This window comes from Oratosquilla oratoria, chromosome 27 (assembly GCF_046742065.1).
Source record: "Oratosquilla oratoria isolate Oo_2021 chromosome 27, ASM4674206v1, whole genome shotgun sequence".
NCBI lineage: Eukaryota > Metazoa > Arthropoda > Malacostraca > Stomatopoda > Squillidae > Oratosquilla > Oratosquilla oratoria.
This window is the reverse complement of record NC_134803.1, coordinates 47,056,901-47,075,107: the sequence shown is the minus strand read 5'-3', so window position 1 is coordinate 47,075,107 and position 18,207 is coordinate 47,056,901. Positions and strand designations below refer to the sequence as shown.

Genomic DNA, 18,207 nt, shown 5'->3' with positions numbered 1-18,207 from the left:
TTCTATTCTGGCTAAAGCCTAGTGTAGGCCTTATGGTCTCTTGCAGTCACCTTCATTCTTATGTTCGTATTTGTGTTCGTCTTTAGGGAGGAAGGGATCTCTCCTGCTTGAAGAGTTAATCACGCAATAGAGTGAATACATACACAAGCAAACAACCACATACATACACACATGTACACACACATGTACATATATACACACACGCACACAACACGATGTTTCCTCCTCGTTCCTCATTCGTTATCTCCCTGTAATCTCTCGCGTCAATTCTTGTCTCTTCTGTCGTTGAGCAACTTCGTCCCTTTCGACTCTCAATCTCTGCCCCATCAAAGAGAACCAACACACACACACACACACACACACACACACACACACACACACACACACACAGAGAAAGATATCTGAATCCCCTCGTTAAATAGAGGTAGAGAAAGAGGTACATGTAAAGAGTGAGAGATAAGTTGAGGGATATAAATTCCTTCGTTGAATAAAATCACCGGGCGACAACGAGAATAAAAAGTAAAGTACCATCCGGTACGGAAGGAATTAACCGAGACAGGTTAGAATCACATGGATACTCGTACGTGAATAAAATCGCCTGACGGCAGCCAGAATGGAGGCTTCGTGAGACAGAGGGAGACAAGAGTGAGAGTGATAAGGAGTAAATGGGAGGTGTGAGAGGGATGTGGGTGAAGAAGTGAGATTGGGGTGAATGAAAGGTGAGTCTGGGGTGAGAAGAGTGAGAGCGTGAGTGTCAGGAAGTGTGAGGAACAAGTGGAGAAAGGGAATAATAATAAAAAAACACGAAGTGAAGAAAAATAATAATGACAACAATGATGATAATATTGGTAATAATAACAATAATAATAGTACGAATAAAAATAATAATTATTATTATTATCATAATCTTATCCCCCCAATACATTTTTTTTTTTTTTTTGGGGGGAGGCAAGGCGTAAAGGAAGGAAGGGGGGAGGAAGGAGGAAGGAAGGAGGAAGGAAGGAGGAAGAAGAAGGGAGTAAGAAGGGTGACAGAAGGGAAGAACGGAGGGAGGGGTGATTCGAGGTAGAGGTAAGGAGAGGGGTGTGGAGGAGGGAGAAAGATGGAGGGGTGGAGACAGGAGAGGGAGAGGGAAAAGCGGACGAAAGTCTAAGGAGGGAGAGACAAAGAGGGAATACGAGGGAGAGGGAGGGAAGGCATGGGAGGAGGAGGACGGGGAGGGTAAATGAGGGAAAGCGAGGGAGGGGGAGGAAGGAAAGGAAAGGGAGGGAAGATCAAAAGAAAATGAAGAAGTTACATAAAATAAAAAGGGGGAGGGGGAGGAGGGGGAAGAAGAGGGGGGAGGAGGAGTGGGGAGGGAGTGGCCTTCGCATGTCACACCCTTGGTTTACTGTCACCATCAGTCGCTGTCCGGTTCTCCACCACCACCACTACCACCAACACCACCAACACAATCACCACCACCTTCTCCAACACCACAAACACCACCACCTCCTCCTCCATAAGTGATGTTTTCTAATCCTCTCTATCACCACCATTTCCTCCATCACTATCACCAACAATGTAACCACAATTTTCACCACCATCAGCAACGTCTCTACCCTCACCACCATCTTTCCCACCATCACCAGTGTTCACCACTCTATCACCATCACCACCATCATCACCATAATCTTGTACAACAGTAATACCCCCAACACCTTCCATCGTGATCACTTTTGTCACCACTCCGACCAACCTGCGAATCACCACTGCCGCCACTCATCCTTTCGCTCACAGGCCAGGCACTTAATCTCGAACGGATTTATTCATTTGTTTATTTATTTATTTTCTATTTAGTATCTAGCTATTCATCTGTATATTGCCTTTTAGCCGGTCTTTGAAAATTTTAAATTGAATAATAATAATAATAATAATAATAATAATAATAATAATAATAATAATAATAATAATAATAATAATAATAATAATAATAATAATAGTAAAGCCTTAACCCACCAAAGCCCACGATTTCCTATAATGGCTTTGCCTAGCTAGCGCCAGACTAATTTATTCAGCTTAGACGAAGCTGTTCAGCTGCTGAGGATTAGACCTCGGTACAACTTAGAGGGTCTCGACCATTTGAGAATACGTTCAGCCTCGCGTCCGCACCCCTAACCCACCCTCTGAAAGTATATCTACTGTATATAATAATATCATTAATAATAAATCAATTAATCAATCATTACTCCCATATATATGTAAATAAACGAATAACGTTATTAGCCATAATAATAACCTTCAAGATAAATCATTGACATGTAAGAGGGTAAATTACTGTACAGTACGTCCGTCGGTCATGTATATTCACTGTCGCCAACAGTTGCCACCCTCCCCCGCTCCCCCCACAACCCCCTTCACCACCAAAACTCCCCCCACGAATCTCCAACACAGAGTCTTTTGCTCCCTTAAGCTTATAATGGGGATCCCCGCCCCCTGGCTCCCAAGGTCTTCAGTCATCACTCTTCAGCAAACGAGATCAACCCCTTCCGTACCGGTTGGCACTTTATCTTCTATTCTAGCTACCGGCAAGTGATTTTATTCATCTCCGTGGCACCCCCTCAGTAGCAAAGGCCTGTTTCAAAGGATTACAAAGAAGGAGGATGCCAACAGGCGACCCTTTGGTCCATAACTAGGTCGGATACGAAAAAATTATGATAAATAAATAAAGATTATGATAAAAATAATAATAAATAAAATGAATAGGTAAACCTAAATAATAAACAAAAAGGTAAATAGCAAATATTAATAAATGGACATATAAATAATAATAATAAATTATAAACAAATAATCAGACAAATAATAACAAATAAACAAATAATATAAAAATAAATGTTTCGATTAACTTCTATCGTACTGGGTGGCACTTTTCATTGTATTCCTACTGACGCCAGAGTATCTCATCTATTCACTTATTTATTTATCTATTTTTGTGGCACCGTGGAGAAGTGGGTCCCATATGGCACGGTAAGGGTTTGATCCTTCCGGGCGTTCACCTTATCTGCACCACCGCCACCACCAACACCACTACGACCTACACCATCACCATGAATATCACTACCTTCTCCATCATCAGCATCCTTATATATATATATATATATATATATATATATATATATATATATATATATATATATATATATATAATATATATATATATATATATATATATATATATATATATATATATATACACACACACATATTTTTTAAGAAAGCACACACTGGATTCGTTTGATGTTTATTTCTACGTTTCGAACCCTGTCCTGGGTTCGTCTTCTGGGTAATACAGTGGCAGCAATAGGAAATTTATATACAAAGGGCATACCTGGTATACTGGGTTACGTAGACCAAATAATCGTTACACTACCGAAAAATACATAAAGCTGATCACTCAAGTCACCGAAAATACATATCAAAACACTTGAAAATACCTCCAGATGGACATTATATCGTATGATTCACGAATCAATATTGGTATCAAATGAAATGGCATAGCTAATGTAATCTTTAGACTAAAATATCAATGTGACCAAAATTATATGACAATACACCATAAGTCCAAATATACTGTACACATAAGTTAGTTGATACTGAATTAGCGCTGGTCTTTAACCAAACTTGTTTAGATGAGAACTTACTGCCTATATATTCCACTATATATATATATATATATATATATATATATATATAAATATATATAATATACATACATATATACATATACACACATACTCATACCGATATAAAATTACAAAAACACCGCGACCACTAACCCTACCACTTCCGGATTAGATGGAGAAAAAAAAAAAAAAAAAAAAAAAAAAAAAAAAAAAAAATCGCCCCTCTATCCCTACCACCAATACCAATACCACAAAAATACATACACCTTCACCCTCTCCACTACGCCTACAGACTTAAAAAAAAAAAAGTAAAAAAAAAAAAAGAAAAAAAAAAAAAAAATACCGCCGCCACCATCTTTGCCAACATCCGCTCCCCGCCTCCACCGCCACAGTGATGTACGTCCGCTCTTCCTCCGCGCCCTCCCGGTTCCTCACGCTGGTCTCACGGGTTCTGTCGCATAATTTTTCGTGGTTTAACCCTAACCCCAATAACTCCTTGCTTACACCGGACACACTTATTCGGTCTTCTGCCTGCCGCTGGGCTGCTGCCCATGCTATTTGTTTTTACTTTATCTAATTTTTCCACTTATTAATTTCTTATTTCTCCTTCATTTTTCTCACCCATCACTGTCATATTCTTAGCGCCTCCCACTGCTACCACTACTCCCTCCCTATCCTCCTCCACATTTAGCAGCCCATCTTCCCCTTACCGCCTATTTTTCCGTTAACATCTCTCCATCTGCACCTTTTACCCTTTCTTCTCTACTTGACTCGCCTCCCCTTCCTCTCTTAACTTCCTCAAAATTCTCGTCCTACTTTGCAATCAGTCCGTGAATGCTCGCTTCTTCTCTTCAACTTTCTTCTTCACTTCATCATCCCACCACTCACTACCTTTCCTTCTATTCCCTCCCATCCTCCTTGTTCCACACACTATCTTTACACAACTTGTTACTCCCTCCTTAAAACGCCCCCATTTTTCTCCACTCCTACCTCTACTTTATCCTTCACCACCTCCCAAACTTCATTCAGCTTGTCTATGTTCTACTGCTCATTTTCCTTCTCTCTTAAACATTTACTCTAAGCACCTCCTTACCTTCTGTCCTTTTTCCTCTTTCTCCAGCTATCCTCCACTCACAACTTAAATTCCTCAAAAAAAAAAAATAAATAAATAAATAAAAAAAAAAAAAATCTGGTATTCCCCCACTCTCTCCTCTAAGCACATGGGCATCCAAAACTCTTCCTATTCTTCCCTTGGATACCACTACATAGTCTATTAAAGACTTATCAACCACCCTTCCATTAACCACCCTCTGCCATGTGTACTTATGCTTAACTTTATTCTCTAAACACTGTGTTAGCTATCATGAACTCTTATTCTTAAACACATCTGGTATTCCACACTTCCGTCTACTGCTTCACCCCCTACTCTAGCATTGAGATCTCCCAATACCATTACACTGAATTCCAAAATTCTCTATGCACTCACTTCAATCTATCCAAAAGCCTCCCTTTCCTCTACATTCTTCTCACAACCAGGCCCATATGCACTTACAGAAACCCACATCTCCCTTCCCAGTTTCGCTTTCATCCACATTAACCTTGAAGAAACCTCCTTCCACGGGATACAGAGATGACCCATTATCCATGAGGAGCTAAAGTGAGAGGGAGGAAAGGGCGGTGGAGTGGAGTGGAGTGGAGTGGGTGGGAGTAAGTACGTACCCTTGACTCGGCTACCTCCCTTATAAGGGGGAAAAAGCTCTTGGTATATAGATAGAAGTATTAATATGTTTATTCATATAGATGAAAGTATTAATATGTTTATTCATACAGATAGAAGTATTAATACGTTTACTCGTTAACCTACTTATTTACATATAAATTCATTTACTTGTTTCCTCATCTGTTAAGTATGTATTTACTTATCTATTATTTATCTATTTGTTCCTTTAATTGCTTATAGTCGCTCTCCAAATTATGTAACAAAAACACAAATAAAAATATAAAAATCAGAAGAAAAAATATATATATAAACAACTGATCTTAACGAATGCCCACTGTTCGCTTTGGAAACTCTGGTCTAGCTGCCGCCAGGCAATTCTATTCAGCCTGGAGATGTGAACGTAGGTTTGCACTTCTACTGTTATTTTTAATAACCCTCTGAGACAGTCCACTTTCACACTAAGAGACTTGGTCCAAGTTATTTGCTTCGTCTTTCCTATTTCGCTCGAGACAAGTTGTCGTGTTTGTGTGACTGGTGCGGTGATTTACAGAAAAAGAAGTTTTGAAAGGTGGAATTCCAACACTACGACAAATCTTAAAGTCGTCAAAATTTGGTGTGTGTGTGTTGGCCGTAACCCCGATAAAAGTGTCACGCTAGCAATGAAAGTCTATCTGACACATATTTGTCGCCACTTGAAGAGTTTTTGGTCTGTCTGCTGACGCCAGACGATATTATTCGGTTTAGGAAGCCCCTTATGGTCTTGCTGCTCGCAAAAGTCAGAATTAATCACAAGACCCATACACCTTTCACAGGAACGGTAGGTACCTACCGCATGACAGACACAGACTGAAGACGATTTTCTTCAGTTGAACTAAACTTAAACTTTCAGTCCTTTAAGACCTGACCATATGTCCTCCAACGACGTCATTATCACGTGACACCCATTGCATCATTACCTTACTATTATGACGTCATCTTTTCCAGATGACGTCACTGGATTCAAATAAACACATACGTTATATACATACAGTACATTCGCACATTCACATACATATATGCAACACTAAAAGGCCCTTTCCCCCCTTATATGGGGGTAGTCATACATATTTATAATTCTGTTACATATGACTATATTTGGCTAGAACACAGCATTCCTTATAAAACCTGATCTTTTTCTTCTTTTCCTCAGGATCCTTCCACGGAGCAGTCTCGAGTTGGCTAATCGACTCCAGGCATTCAAGAAAGTTCCCACCATAGCCTTAATCTGTGCAGACAATCCGTGCTAAGGTAAATATACAAATAAACATTATAAAATAGATACTTTTGCTGTATACAAGCCCACACACCAAAATTCACCCTTCCTAAAATACAATAATATAAAAAATATCTATAATAAATAAGAAGAAAATGATAATTAATAAAAAATAAATAAATAAAATTAAATAAAAGTATCACCGCTTGTCATCAGTTCTAGTTGCTTTCCCTATTCTTACATTCCACCTCGAGGAATCTATGCCAAACTCCTTAACCCGCTTCCCTTTCCTACATTAGGTTCTGCCATCTTGCACGCCTTTCCTCCTTTTGTGGACAGACGGCAGACAGACAGGCAGACAGATAGACAGACAGAGATATATGGAGAGACAGATCCACACACACACACCACCTCAACCTGTGACACGCCCACCTTCTCCCCCCCCTCAAGTGCCAACTCTTGGCACCTAGTGCAATGTAACCGCATCTAAAACTGTCATCTTTTCATTAAATGCTTTCACTTAATCCTCAGAGAGGAATTCACTCGCTTAATCATTAAGAAATTGTGTTATCAGGAGCCTAAACATGGCCAGGATATCCGAGCACAAGGGGCAAAGGTGATGCCCTCGTTTGCGACCAAGCGGCTCATGACCTGAGCTCCTCAACTTAACCGTTGATTACAGACCCTAGAGAGAGAGAGAGAGAGAGAGAGAGAGAGAGAGAGAGAGAGAGAGAGAGAGAGAGAGAGAGAGAGAGAGAAACCATATCCCTACATAATACGTCGCGTGTTATCCTGTTATTTTGTGTTGTATTTTCCAGCGCTTCTATCCTCCTGGACGCTGAAATCTTGTAAATGACTATCTATGGCTGCCGCAAGGTAATTTTATTCACCCGGTGGAAACTACGCAGCGAAAAATTTTCCATTGCACTGCAAGTGACTATGCCATTATAATGGCTGCTGCGAGCCGATTTTAATCAGCCAAGGGACACTCCTTGCACAACGAGAGACTTAACTACATCATACAAGCAGGGAAAACACCTTTCTTAAGCCTTTATCATTCTATTTATCCTTTACTATCAGACCAAATGTTCTCTTCTCAAGCTCAAGAGATTCACCTTCCTGTCGTTGACACGTGAACATCATCATCATCAACCTTATATTCTTTCACCGAATCATTTTATCTGAAGCTTCAGTCAACACTGCGTATTCAGGAAACGACCGGTGAATTTACTGCAGGAAATATTGTCCCCATAAATTTGGAGGTCTTTGGTTGAATTCAATACATCCTTGTCTATCAGTAAGATCGGAGGAGGAAAGAAAAAAATCTGTCACGTTTGTTTATCTTTCTAATTGCAGGGGACAGTATCATCTCTCATCTGGCACCTGCATCCGGGATCACTCAGCCTATCGTGATGATGATTTATGGGTCAACCATTTCCTTGTAACTTGGGCCGCACATATGCACGCACATACTACACCCACACACTCATATATATATATATATATATATATATATATATATATATATATATATATATATATATATATATATATATATATATATACAGGGTGGGATAAATGCATGAATGATATGGATGCACACAGATCATTCAATGCTGTCTCCAAGTCGACTAGTGAGTTCAGTGATACTCGTATTGGAGCATAAGTGTGGTAAAGTTATTCATTTTCCCCAAACACACACTTTCGAAAGTTGTAGAGAATATTTTGTGTGGTGGTACTTGAGGAAAATCTCCGGTATATCATGTCACAATCAACCAAGCTCAAGCATAATTAGTATAAATATATAAACTAGACACGGCTTCATGTGTATAAAAGTATGTGATGGGACGCTGAAGACAATTATTCTGAGCGGTCAGACTGGGGTGTTATATGTTGTATCAGATGTTCATGCTTGGTGTGAAGTCTGCCAAGATGTCAGGGGCGTAGTATGTATGTTGGTTAAGTTGTTGTAGGTTATCAGCGTGGTGAATTGATTCAGAGGATTTGAAGTCGCTTCATTTCGAGTTCCTGATCCTTCAGGTGGATGCTAGGCCCTTAGCTGAATAGAACCATATGTGTTGACCGGAGTATATATATATTTCTATATCCCATCCGTACCGAATGGCATTTTTTTCTTACCCTGACTACCGTCAGACTTTTTCTTTCACCTTGACACAGTCTTTGTAGTGAAGTTATACCATATCACGCTTAACCCTTTCTTACCGTGTGGCACCCTAATTGCCGCCAGACAATTTTATTCAATTCCGTGGCACCCCCACCCCTCTGTAGCAAAGGGGTTATATGCCAAAAAAACATCCCAATGAAATGAACGCACGAGTTATATTTTTAGACAACGGGAGTTCGCTTTCACTCAAGTTCATTACGACATTCCTGAAGTAACGAGTTTTATAAATAATGATACCCGTGCCAACCGAGTGGCAGGTATACAACTAACAATAATTTGTCTGTTTACACAACCCCTCCCATTTAACAACCGCAACTCACTCTCACTTCAGAAATTGTTATGCAACAAGTAAACTAATAAACAACCAATCACATCAAAACGATTGCCAGACAAACGCCAGGTATTTGAGGTTTGATAGAACGGTCCTGACGCTCCTTGTTCCGTGTCGTTTCCAAAGACCCTTACCCACTTCCGTACCGGGTGGCACTTTTGTTTTTATCCCGTCTGCCGCCAGGCGAATTCATTCATCTCCGTGGCAGGGGTGGGCAATTCTTGGCACGCGTGCCAAATCTGGCACACTGACTTTCCGGCACGCGAAACCCAGAACGCACCTTTGTGAAAAAATGATAATAAAATGACCAAATAAATTAACAAATAAATAAAATGGAATAAATAAATATCCAACTTATATGATCACTGATAACCAGTCCGCTGGGTGGCGGACTGGGAACCTTATAGGTGAAGGGAGCGGATGTCCATACACATATTCAGGCCTATAATTCTATTACGTTGGCACGCGAGAAAAATGTGTATCAAAGATTTGGCTGATTTTGGCACCCACACTTTAAAAGGTTCCCCAAGCCTAAGAGTCTAAAAGGAGTAATTCATTATTTCATTGCTATCCATATTTACCATTTGTTCTGAGTGTCGCCTAAGGATTTTATTTAGCCGAGGGAGCACCACCCCACCCTTCCGCAGCGAATGGACCAATACATTCGAACCTCAGAGATTAATGTATTTCAATATCATGGGATGTTTCTTTATTTACACGTAAATTAGTGTGGAATCCTAGCTGTTCCTATCCTCCTCGCTGGGGCTTTTTCAAGTACAAAGACAAAGAAAGTCAAACTCTAAGTAAATAAAAACCTCAGAAGGGACGGGAGACGGGGCGAGTAAGGGTCGGGGAAGGGACGAAGGACGGGGCGAGTAAGGGACGGGGAAGGGATGGAGGACGGGGCGAGTAAGGGACGGGAAAGAGACGGAAGACGTGGCGAATACGGGACGGGGAACGGACGGAGGACGGGGCGAGTAAGGGACGGGGAAGAGATGGAGGGCGGGGCGAATAATGGACGGGAAAGGGATGGAGGACGGGGCGAGTAAGGGACGGAAAGAGACGGAGGACGGGGCGAGTAAGGGACGGGGAAGGGACGGAGGACGGGGCGAGTAAGGGACGGGGAAGGGACGGAGGACGGGGCGAGTGAGGGACGGGGAAGGGACGGAGGACGGGGCGAATAAGGGAAGGGAAAGGGACGGAGGACGTGGCGAGTAAGGAACGTGGAACGGACGGAGGACAGGGCGAGTAAGGAACGGGGAAGAGATGGAGGGCGGGGCGAGTAAGGGACGGGAAAGGGACGGAGGACGGGAGGGGGGTAAGGGACGGGGAAGAGACGGAGGACGGGGCGAGTAAGGGACGGGGAAGGAACGGAGGACGGGGCGAGTAAGGGACGGGGAAGAGTTACGGAAGGTCACATGGTCGGGGCAACTCACGGATGACCTTCCAATTATTATCATTATTATTTTTGATACATCACATGAAGGTTAGGATCCTAAGCCAGGAGGCGTGTAGCTCCGGCCGAAGCCGTCACCTTTGTCCTATGCGCTTGGTCTGGTCTCCAGTTCAGGGAATAGGAGATAAGTGCGGGATTCAAACCCACAATCAAGCGAATGCGAGACCAGCATGTTTCCGATTACGCTACCAATGCAGGAAATAAATCGAACTAATTACTGAGAATAACAAAGATGTTTACTCTGCCGGCAGTTACCATATACGCGATATAGCATTAGAAATTTAAATATTAATTTTGTAAATTATAATACATGAACGTAATATGCAATTTTCTTGGCGGAAATAAAATTAAAAAATACCTTGCTACAAGCAAATATACTAACGAACGAAGTCGCTAGCATAGAATCGGGACGCCATCTTGTTGTTTGTCAAGTGTTTGTTGTCTGCCCGGTGTACGCGAGGTATATATTCTTGAAGGAATGCTATGGAGCTGAAATCCATGCATTCCTTGAAGCTATGAGAAACTTTTATACCCTGCAATCAGAAAGTGCGATTGAACAGGTCGCCAACAGCCGTGACGATGACGACGACGACGATCCGGATGACCTCAAAATTACAGGTACCGATTTACTAAATACACGTTAGGTTAGGTTAGGTTAGAATAGACGAATCTATCATCTTTTAATTTCTTCTACGTCGGCATCTATCAAAACAAACATGGTGTACCGTTCGTCCGGCGCGACTTCGTTACTTACGAAATCTGTTTGAGCAACTTTTTTGTTTTTCATTTCCGCCACGAAAATTGCATATTACGTTGATATACTATAATTTACGAAAGTAATAACTAATTTCCTATTGCTATATCGCGTATTTGTGCACAACTGAACATTTACCGCCAGCGGTTAAGGGTTAAGGACCCCTCGGTAGGGAAGGGGCTAATTAGTCGATGATTTCTGTCACTCCTTCCTGACTAAGTAGACTAATTAAACATACTTATTTTTAATGACGTCACATATCTTCATCGCATATTTTCGCAAGTCAACTCGCGGAGGAAATTCAACCCGTTCGGAATTATGAGGCGTGAAATCTTTATAGATTTTGTTCTGGCTAAAGGCTAAAGGCTTTATTTAGTTTAGAGCAGGACCTAGAGGTTGGAGGGGTCTCTCTCTCTCTCTCTCTCTCTCTCACTTTTTTTTCTCGGAGTCCTAGTTAAAATGAATTTAGCTTGTTGGGTTATCTATAAAACTACCAATATTTTTCGTAAGTAGAGTCAATGAGGTTCATCAGATTCCTACTTTGTAATGGTAGAAATCATTTGCCAGAGCTGGCGAAAGGTTTCAGAAGTACTCTCCTAAGACTCTCACCTTACTGTCCTTAGAAACGAGACTCTTGTAGCCATTCGTTTTGTTTGGCGCCAGACGATCTTATTCGTCCCGTCACCGTACCCCGACGAGTTGAACTTGCTCAAGCTCCCTTTAACACCCCGTTAAGATATTAAAAAAAAAGAAAAAGAAAAAAAATCCACAATTCTTTTTTAATCATGTATTCCGCCTATCGCCAGACGGTTTTATTCAACTGCGTCTAACTCCTTAGGTGGCTGAAAGGTTAAGAATATGGATGTATCACTCCTCGCCAGATTCCAATCCCCCCACCCTTCCCCCCGACATCCCACGCATCCTCCCCACCGGCACTCAACCCCCCATCCCTACCCACCCACCCACCCCTCATTTCGTGGGCGTCCAAGGTCATTGGCTCCACATGGCTCGTTAAAATTACCGGGCGGTAATAGTCGAATTACTGTCATTCAGTTAATTACCGTCCTTACGTCAACCGTTTCTGGCACTACCACATCACTGAGTGTCACAGAGCCCTGTGCTATCACCACCACCACCACCACTACCACAAGTATCATCTCCATTTCCACCACCATCCCTACCACCACCACACCCTTCACTACCACCACCTCCACGCGAAACTTCATCATTGGCTCTCATAATCTTCCTTAAGCGTGACGCGCACAGAGGTGACTATGATATACTATAACCTCTAAAAAACTACTTAAACCCCGGATGCATGTGGCCCTCTTATGTATGCCACCTGGGGGTTAGGGGAAGGGGGATTAGGGGGGGTTGTAAATAGGGCTGTGTTTACTACGCGCCACAAAGCACCTAAATAGGCACGCCAACACAAAGCCCACAATAGTGACTTTTTCTTCCCTAACTCGAACGCTCATTATTGTAAACACACTTGACATGACACATGACGTTGATGTGTTACGGGCACTGAAGGAATAACAGTGCTTGCATGGTGGCTGTCTTCGAATATGGCAACACTTTTTTAAGTCAATATCAAAAGCAGAGGTCACATTGGCTTCTGATTCTCTGGGCCACGATGAGCAAGAAATCATGATCAGTTGCTGCAACTCTTGTTCTGGTCACACGCACAGGCGATCGCGTATCCTGGAAAACTAAACACACACACACAAATATATGTATATATGTATATATGTATGTATATATGTATATATGTATATGTATATATATATATGCATATGTATATATATATGTATATATGTATATATATATATATATATTTTTGTGTAGCCAGGTAGGATATTTTCTTGCAGGCAGACGAGGTTAAATGCTATTGAAGATTCATTTTTGATTATCTTCTTGCGTATAGTCTCTATACGACGAATAGTTGACTTATCATTTTCTGTAACGAAAACAGAGTTACAAGAAGACCATGTTGTATACCAATATAGCTGCAATAGTGAGGAGTGTGGACCTCATTCTTACATTGGTATGACAACCACTAAGCTTACAAGACGCCTGACATGCCATTTGAGTAACGGATCCATAAAGTCCCACCATACTACCAAACTCAACAGACCACTAACAAGAAAAGATCTGGACCACAACACAACAATCATTGACAGAGAAAGAGATCCACGAAGGTTGCTACTCCTTGAAGCACTCTACATTCAAGCAAAGCAGCCATCAATCAACATCCAGGTGGAAGACCTACGGGTCTTACCATCTAGCAAAAGACTAAGTGCTAAGCGACCAACGAACCCCATCGCTTCGCCCACTGGGAGAGACCACCCCCCCGCGAGTGAAAACAACGCACGCTCATTGGCTACCATCCACCAATGAGCATCCAACTTTTCCTCGACACAGTGTCCATGATCCGTACATCCCATATATAACCTACACAGAAAACTTGACACATCATATCGCCCTGGAAGATGGAACAAGAGAGTTCCGAAACGTCGGCCAATATAAGAGATCTCCTAAACAGACTTACAGAAAATGATAAGTCAACTATTCGTCGTATAGAGACTATACGCAAGAAGATAATCAAAAATGAATCTTCAATAGCATTTAACCTCGTCTGCCTGCAAGAAAATATATATATATATATATATATATATATATATATATATGTTATGAAGGTTGGACAGATGAGTGAAAAGGTGGTAGAGAAATACGGGTTAGAGCGAGAACACTGTATTACTGACGTTTCGACTACAAGTCTTCTTCAGAGTGACAGACAGCGTGTGTGTACATCATATATACTCTCTTTATGGCTCATCCGGGCCAATCGGCATGCGACTTGCTGAAACGTCCAGCCGGATGAGCCATAAAGAGAGTATATATGATGTACACACACGCTGTCTGTCACTCTGAAGAAGACTTGTAGTCGAAACGTCAGTAATACAGTGTTCTCGCTCTATCCCGTATTTCTCTACCACCTTTTCACTCATATATATATATATATATATATATATATATATATCCATACATACGTATACCAAGGGTTTTTCCCCCCTTACAAGGGAGATAGCCAAAGCCCCACCCATTTCATCCCCACCCCATCACTCTAATATTATATATATATATATATATATATATAAATATATATATATATATATATACATATATATATATATATATATATATATATATATTGTTGAGACATTCTGACAGGTTGATGTAAGCGGAATAGGAAACACAGGAGTCTTAGTCTTGAGTTTATTCCACATAAGGAATAAACTCAAGACTAAGACTACTGTGTTTCCTATTCCGCTTACATCATATATATATATATTTATATATATATACATATATATATATATATATATATATATATATATATATATACTTGTCTACATACATTCCGGTCTGACAGCTATTTTCTGATTCCTTTCAGAACACTTAAGTATTTTCATTAATACAATACAAATCATAATTGTTGTTGGTTAGGGTAGAATTGACAATCCCAGCTTCACACACCCCAAGTCAGACCCCCAGGTTTCAACCAAAGCCCCTATTCCCGTTGCAATTGTCAAATCACTGGGACGAGGTTTGCCATTGTATAACCCCTACTCAGAGCAGCCACATCGACCCTCTCCATGACCAGACTTGGGGGACCTCCGACTACTTAAGAGAGGGAATGAAGCCTTTCACTTCTACAGCTAAGTGCTATCAACCCTGGGCGACAATGTTATGTATAAGTAGCCGAATTTCCGTGCACCTTAATGCTGAGAGAATCGAAGAAGGAAGAAGGAAGATTACTTTTATTGTTGCGTACTTTTGGAATGTCAAAGCAATCTCCCCCGCGTGCAAGCGGTTCGTGCACCAGTTACATTAATCTTTGATGTAATTTGTCTATCGGTTGTATCCCATATGAGACGTAAATCCCAATCTGGGGGGTCATAAACCCATAGGAAAATGACCTGAATCTGCAGCAACGATTCTTCATGCCCAGTGAGGTGACAAGTGTTCATTAGGGACAGTCGATCCTTATTGGGTGGAAGCAAATCATAGTTTTTCATATGAATATTCCACGTTTCGGGAACTTTAAGTTACGCGACCTCTGACCTTCCAACATTATGGAGAACTATGGGAACAAGGAACTTGTTGCAACAGATTTTTGGTTGTTGTGACCAAAAATTGTTTCCAGTCGCTGCCAGGCTATTTTATCCATTCTCATTACACTCTTCTGTAGCAAAGGGTACATTGTATTGCAGACACCATTTTGGGCCACAACAATATGTGACAGATGTGAAACTATATATGTGAACTAAAGGCTATCAAGTGACGAGTTTTTATGCCTGAGGGGAGGGAGAGAGAGAGAGAGAGAGAGAGAGAGAGAGAGAGAGTGGAATGATCTTCCCTTTTGACAACCAACTGTTTGTTTTGCAACAAGTCAAGTGCAAGAGTACTGACAGTCCAGGAAACAAACAAACAGAAACGTTTTTCTCGAAGCCGCAGCTTGCTAAAACATATCATTTCGCAACGAGATAAACGTGTTTTCTGAATAAACCTTTGGCCTCAGAACACATGACCAATCACAACACATTCGCCGACAAAGTGTACAGTATACGATCATGAAATACCATGATACATAAATTTCCATTGAATACTTCACAGCACTTGAGGTCAACGTAAAAAAAACCAGCATCACAAGCCATGTTTAAAATAGAAAAAAAAAAAATGTATTTTTCTTCCTGTCACTCAGGCACATTTTTCGCTTATCTGACATCTTGACCACGAGTTCTTGTGTTCCCACTCGACCTCATCTACCAACCTTCTCCTTGATCTGGGGAAAAAAAAGAAGAAAAAAAAATCGAATCGAGTATTCACTCTAGCTGCTGCCAGGCGATTTTATTCACCTGAAGTAAGCCTTCTGCGTAGCCAAAGAGTTAACATCCCGTCGTTCTACCCCGTGCTGATCCAATAATACACACACACAATATATATATATATATATATATATATATATATATATATATATGAACTGTAGATCCCACTATTACTGAAGAGGATCATAATGATCGTAATATACGTATCTACGTACATTCTTTCTTTTCTCCGATAGTGGGATCAACAGTTCATCTTACCAATGTGCTAGAACATTGAACCTTATATATATGTATATATATATGTATATATATATATATATATATATATATATATATATTATATATATATATATATATACTGTATGTGTGCGTGTGTGTAATATAAACATACCCATATCATTCATGCACACACACACACACACGTGCTTACGTGGTCTGCAGAGCAACCAAACCGCACATTCAGTATGTAAAGTTACAATGTGTTTATTTTTGTTTCAACAAAAACCTCAAACAGTTTTCTTTCGCGCCTACGATGAAGGGGTACAGTGACACACGATAGGGTGAAACTGTGTCGAGCGACATGGGTGAATCCGGGGGGTTTACCCTTAAACACCTTCTGTACCAAATGACTTTCTGTGCCTGAAGGTAATGGGAAGAGGCAAGACAGAATAACATTAACTTTTCATTCTTAAATCTTGACATGTTTTATCTTTATTTTTACTGTAACGAAGGCGGTAGCCAATTTCCTGACTGCAAACTTAGTATAAAAACAAAAGAGTGAAGGAATAAACAAACAGATAAACAAATAAATAAATAGAAATATAAAACAAATGGTTAAATTACTGAGCACTAAAACAAAAACATCAATAACCGAATAAACGAACGAAAGATCAAAAGAAGAAGGGGAAGAAGAAAGCGAAGAAGAAGAAGAAGAATAAGGCGAAGAAGAAGAGGAAGAAAAAGAAGAAGGAGAAGAGGAGGAATAATAATAAGAAAAAAACAGAAAACAGTGGGGCGGGGGGGGGGGACGGTTAAGGAGACATGACCTGGCAATGTCACCGACGACATACATTGGCGCGAACAAACGCGCGAACGTTGCCGGATCAACACAAACATTAACCGCGACGAGCGAGAGGGAGAGCCCCGCTAAACAAGCAAGGCGGGAAAGGCGGTCAGCGACACTCGAGAAGGCCAGCATGAATGAGGACAGTGACACTTGGGAGGCCCCGGCGTTTGAGGACCACCTCTTGCAGAGCTGCAACTTCGCAATATCATGATGAACGACTTTTATTATTATTATTTGTTTATTTTCGTTTGCTTCAACACATCCCATCACCTGCACCTTTGCACTTTGTCTTTGCTTCTACGCTCTACCTTATTCGATATCAACTCCATGCCTTAGTAGTTTGGCCTCGCCTCCAGGCCTCCTTAGTTGTTAACACTTGCCATAGTGTACGTGTGTATATGACATTAAGAGAGAAAGAGAAAGGGAGCGAGAGAAAGAGAGGGGGAGGGAGAGAAAGAGAGAGAGGGAGCGAGAGAGAGAAAGCAAGAGAAAGAGAGCGAGAGAGAGTTTCACGACTAACATGTTTACGAGATAGCGGGAAGATAAGTACAGGGCTGTCTGACGGGGTCAGTATCCGCAAAGGCCTGGGCAATATGAACCCTTTCACAGCGTCATATGTTAGTATTTGTTTTGGCTGTCGCCAAGCGATTTTATTTAACTGTGTTTTAAGACTTCAGAGTGTCTTGTCTCTCGTCAAGCGGTTTTATTCAGCTGAGGGAATCTCTTCCACAGAGAAAAGGTTACCTATCTCGAGTCAATTTTCATTATTCCTTTCGATGCATCTTTCAAGTATTGTATTTATTATGGCTGGTGCCTGATAGATAATTAAACTGAGGAGAAAACCCTGCTTTCCTTGTCTTAAGATGATGTCATAGTCCCTTTTTACTT

General features: G+C 41.0%; 1 protein-coding gene across 1 annotated transcript in view; it reads left to right on the top strand.

Annotated features, from left to right (window-relative positions):
- Positions 1 to 18,207, top strand: part of LOC143040013 (uncharacterized) — a 91,169-nt gene that overhangs the window by 18,278 nt on the left and 54,684 nt on the right. Inside the window, exon 2 of the mRNA XM_076210543.1 lies at positions 6,573 to 6,670. The gene's annotated coding sequence lies outside the window, so the exon portion shown is untranslated. The remainder of the gene's footprint in view (positions 1 to 6,572; positions 6,671 to 18,207) is intronic.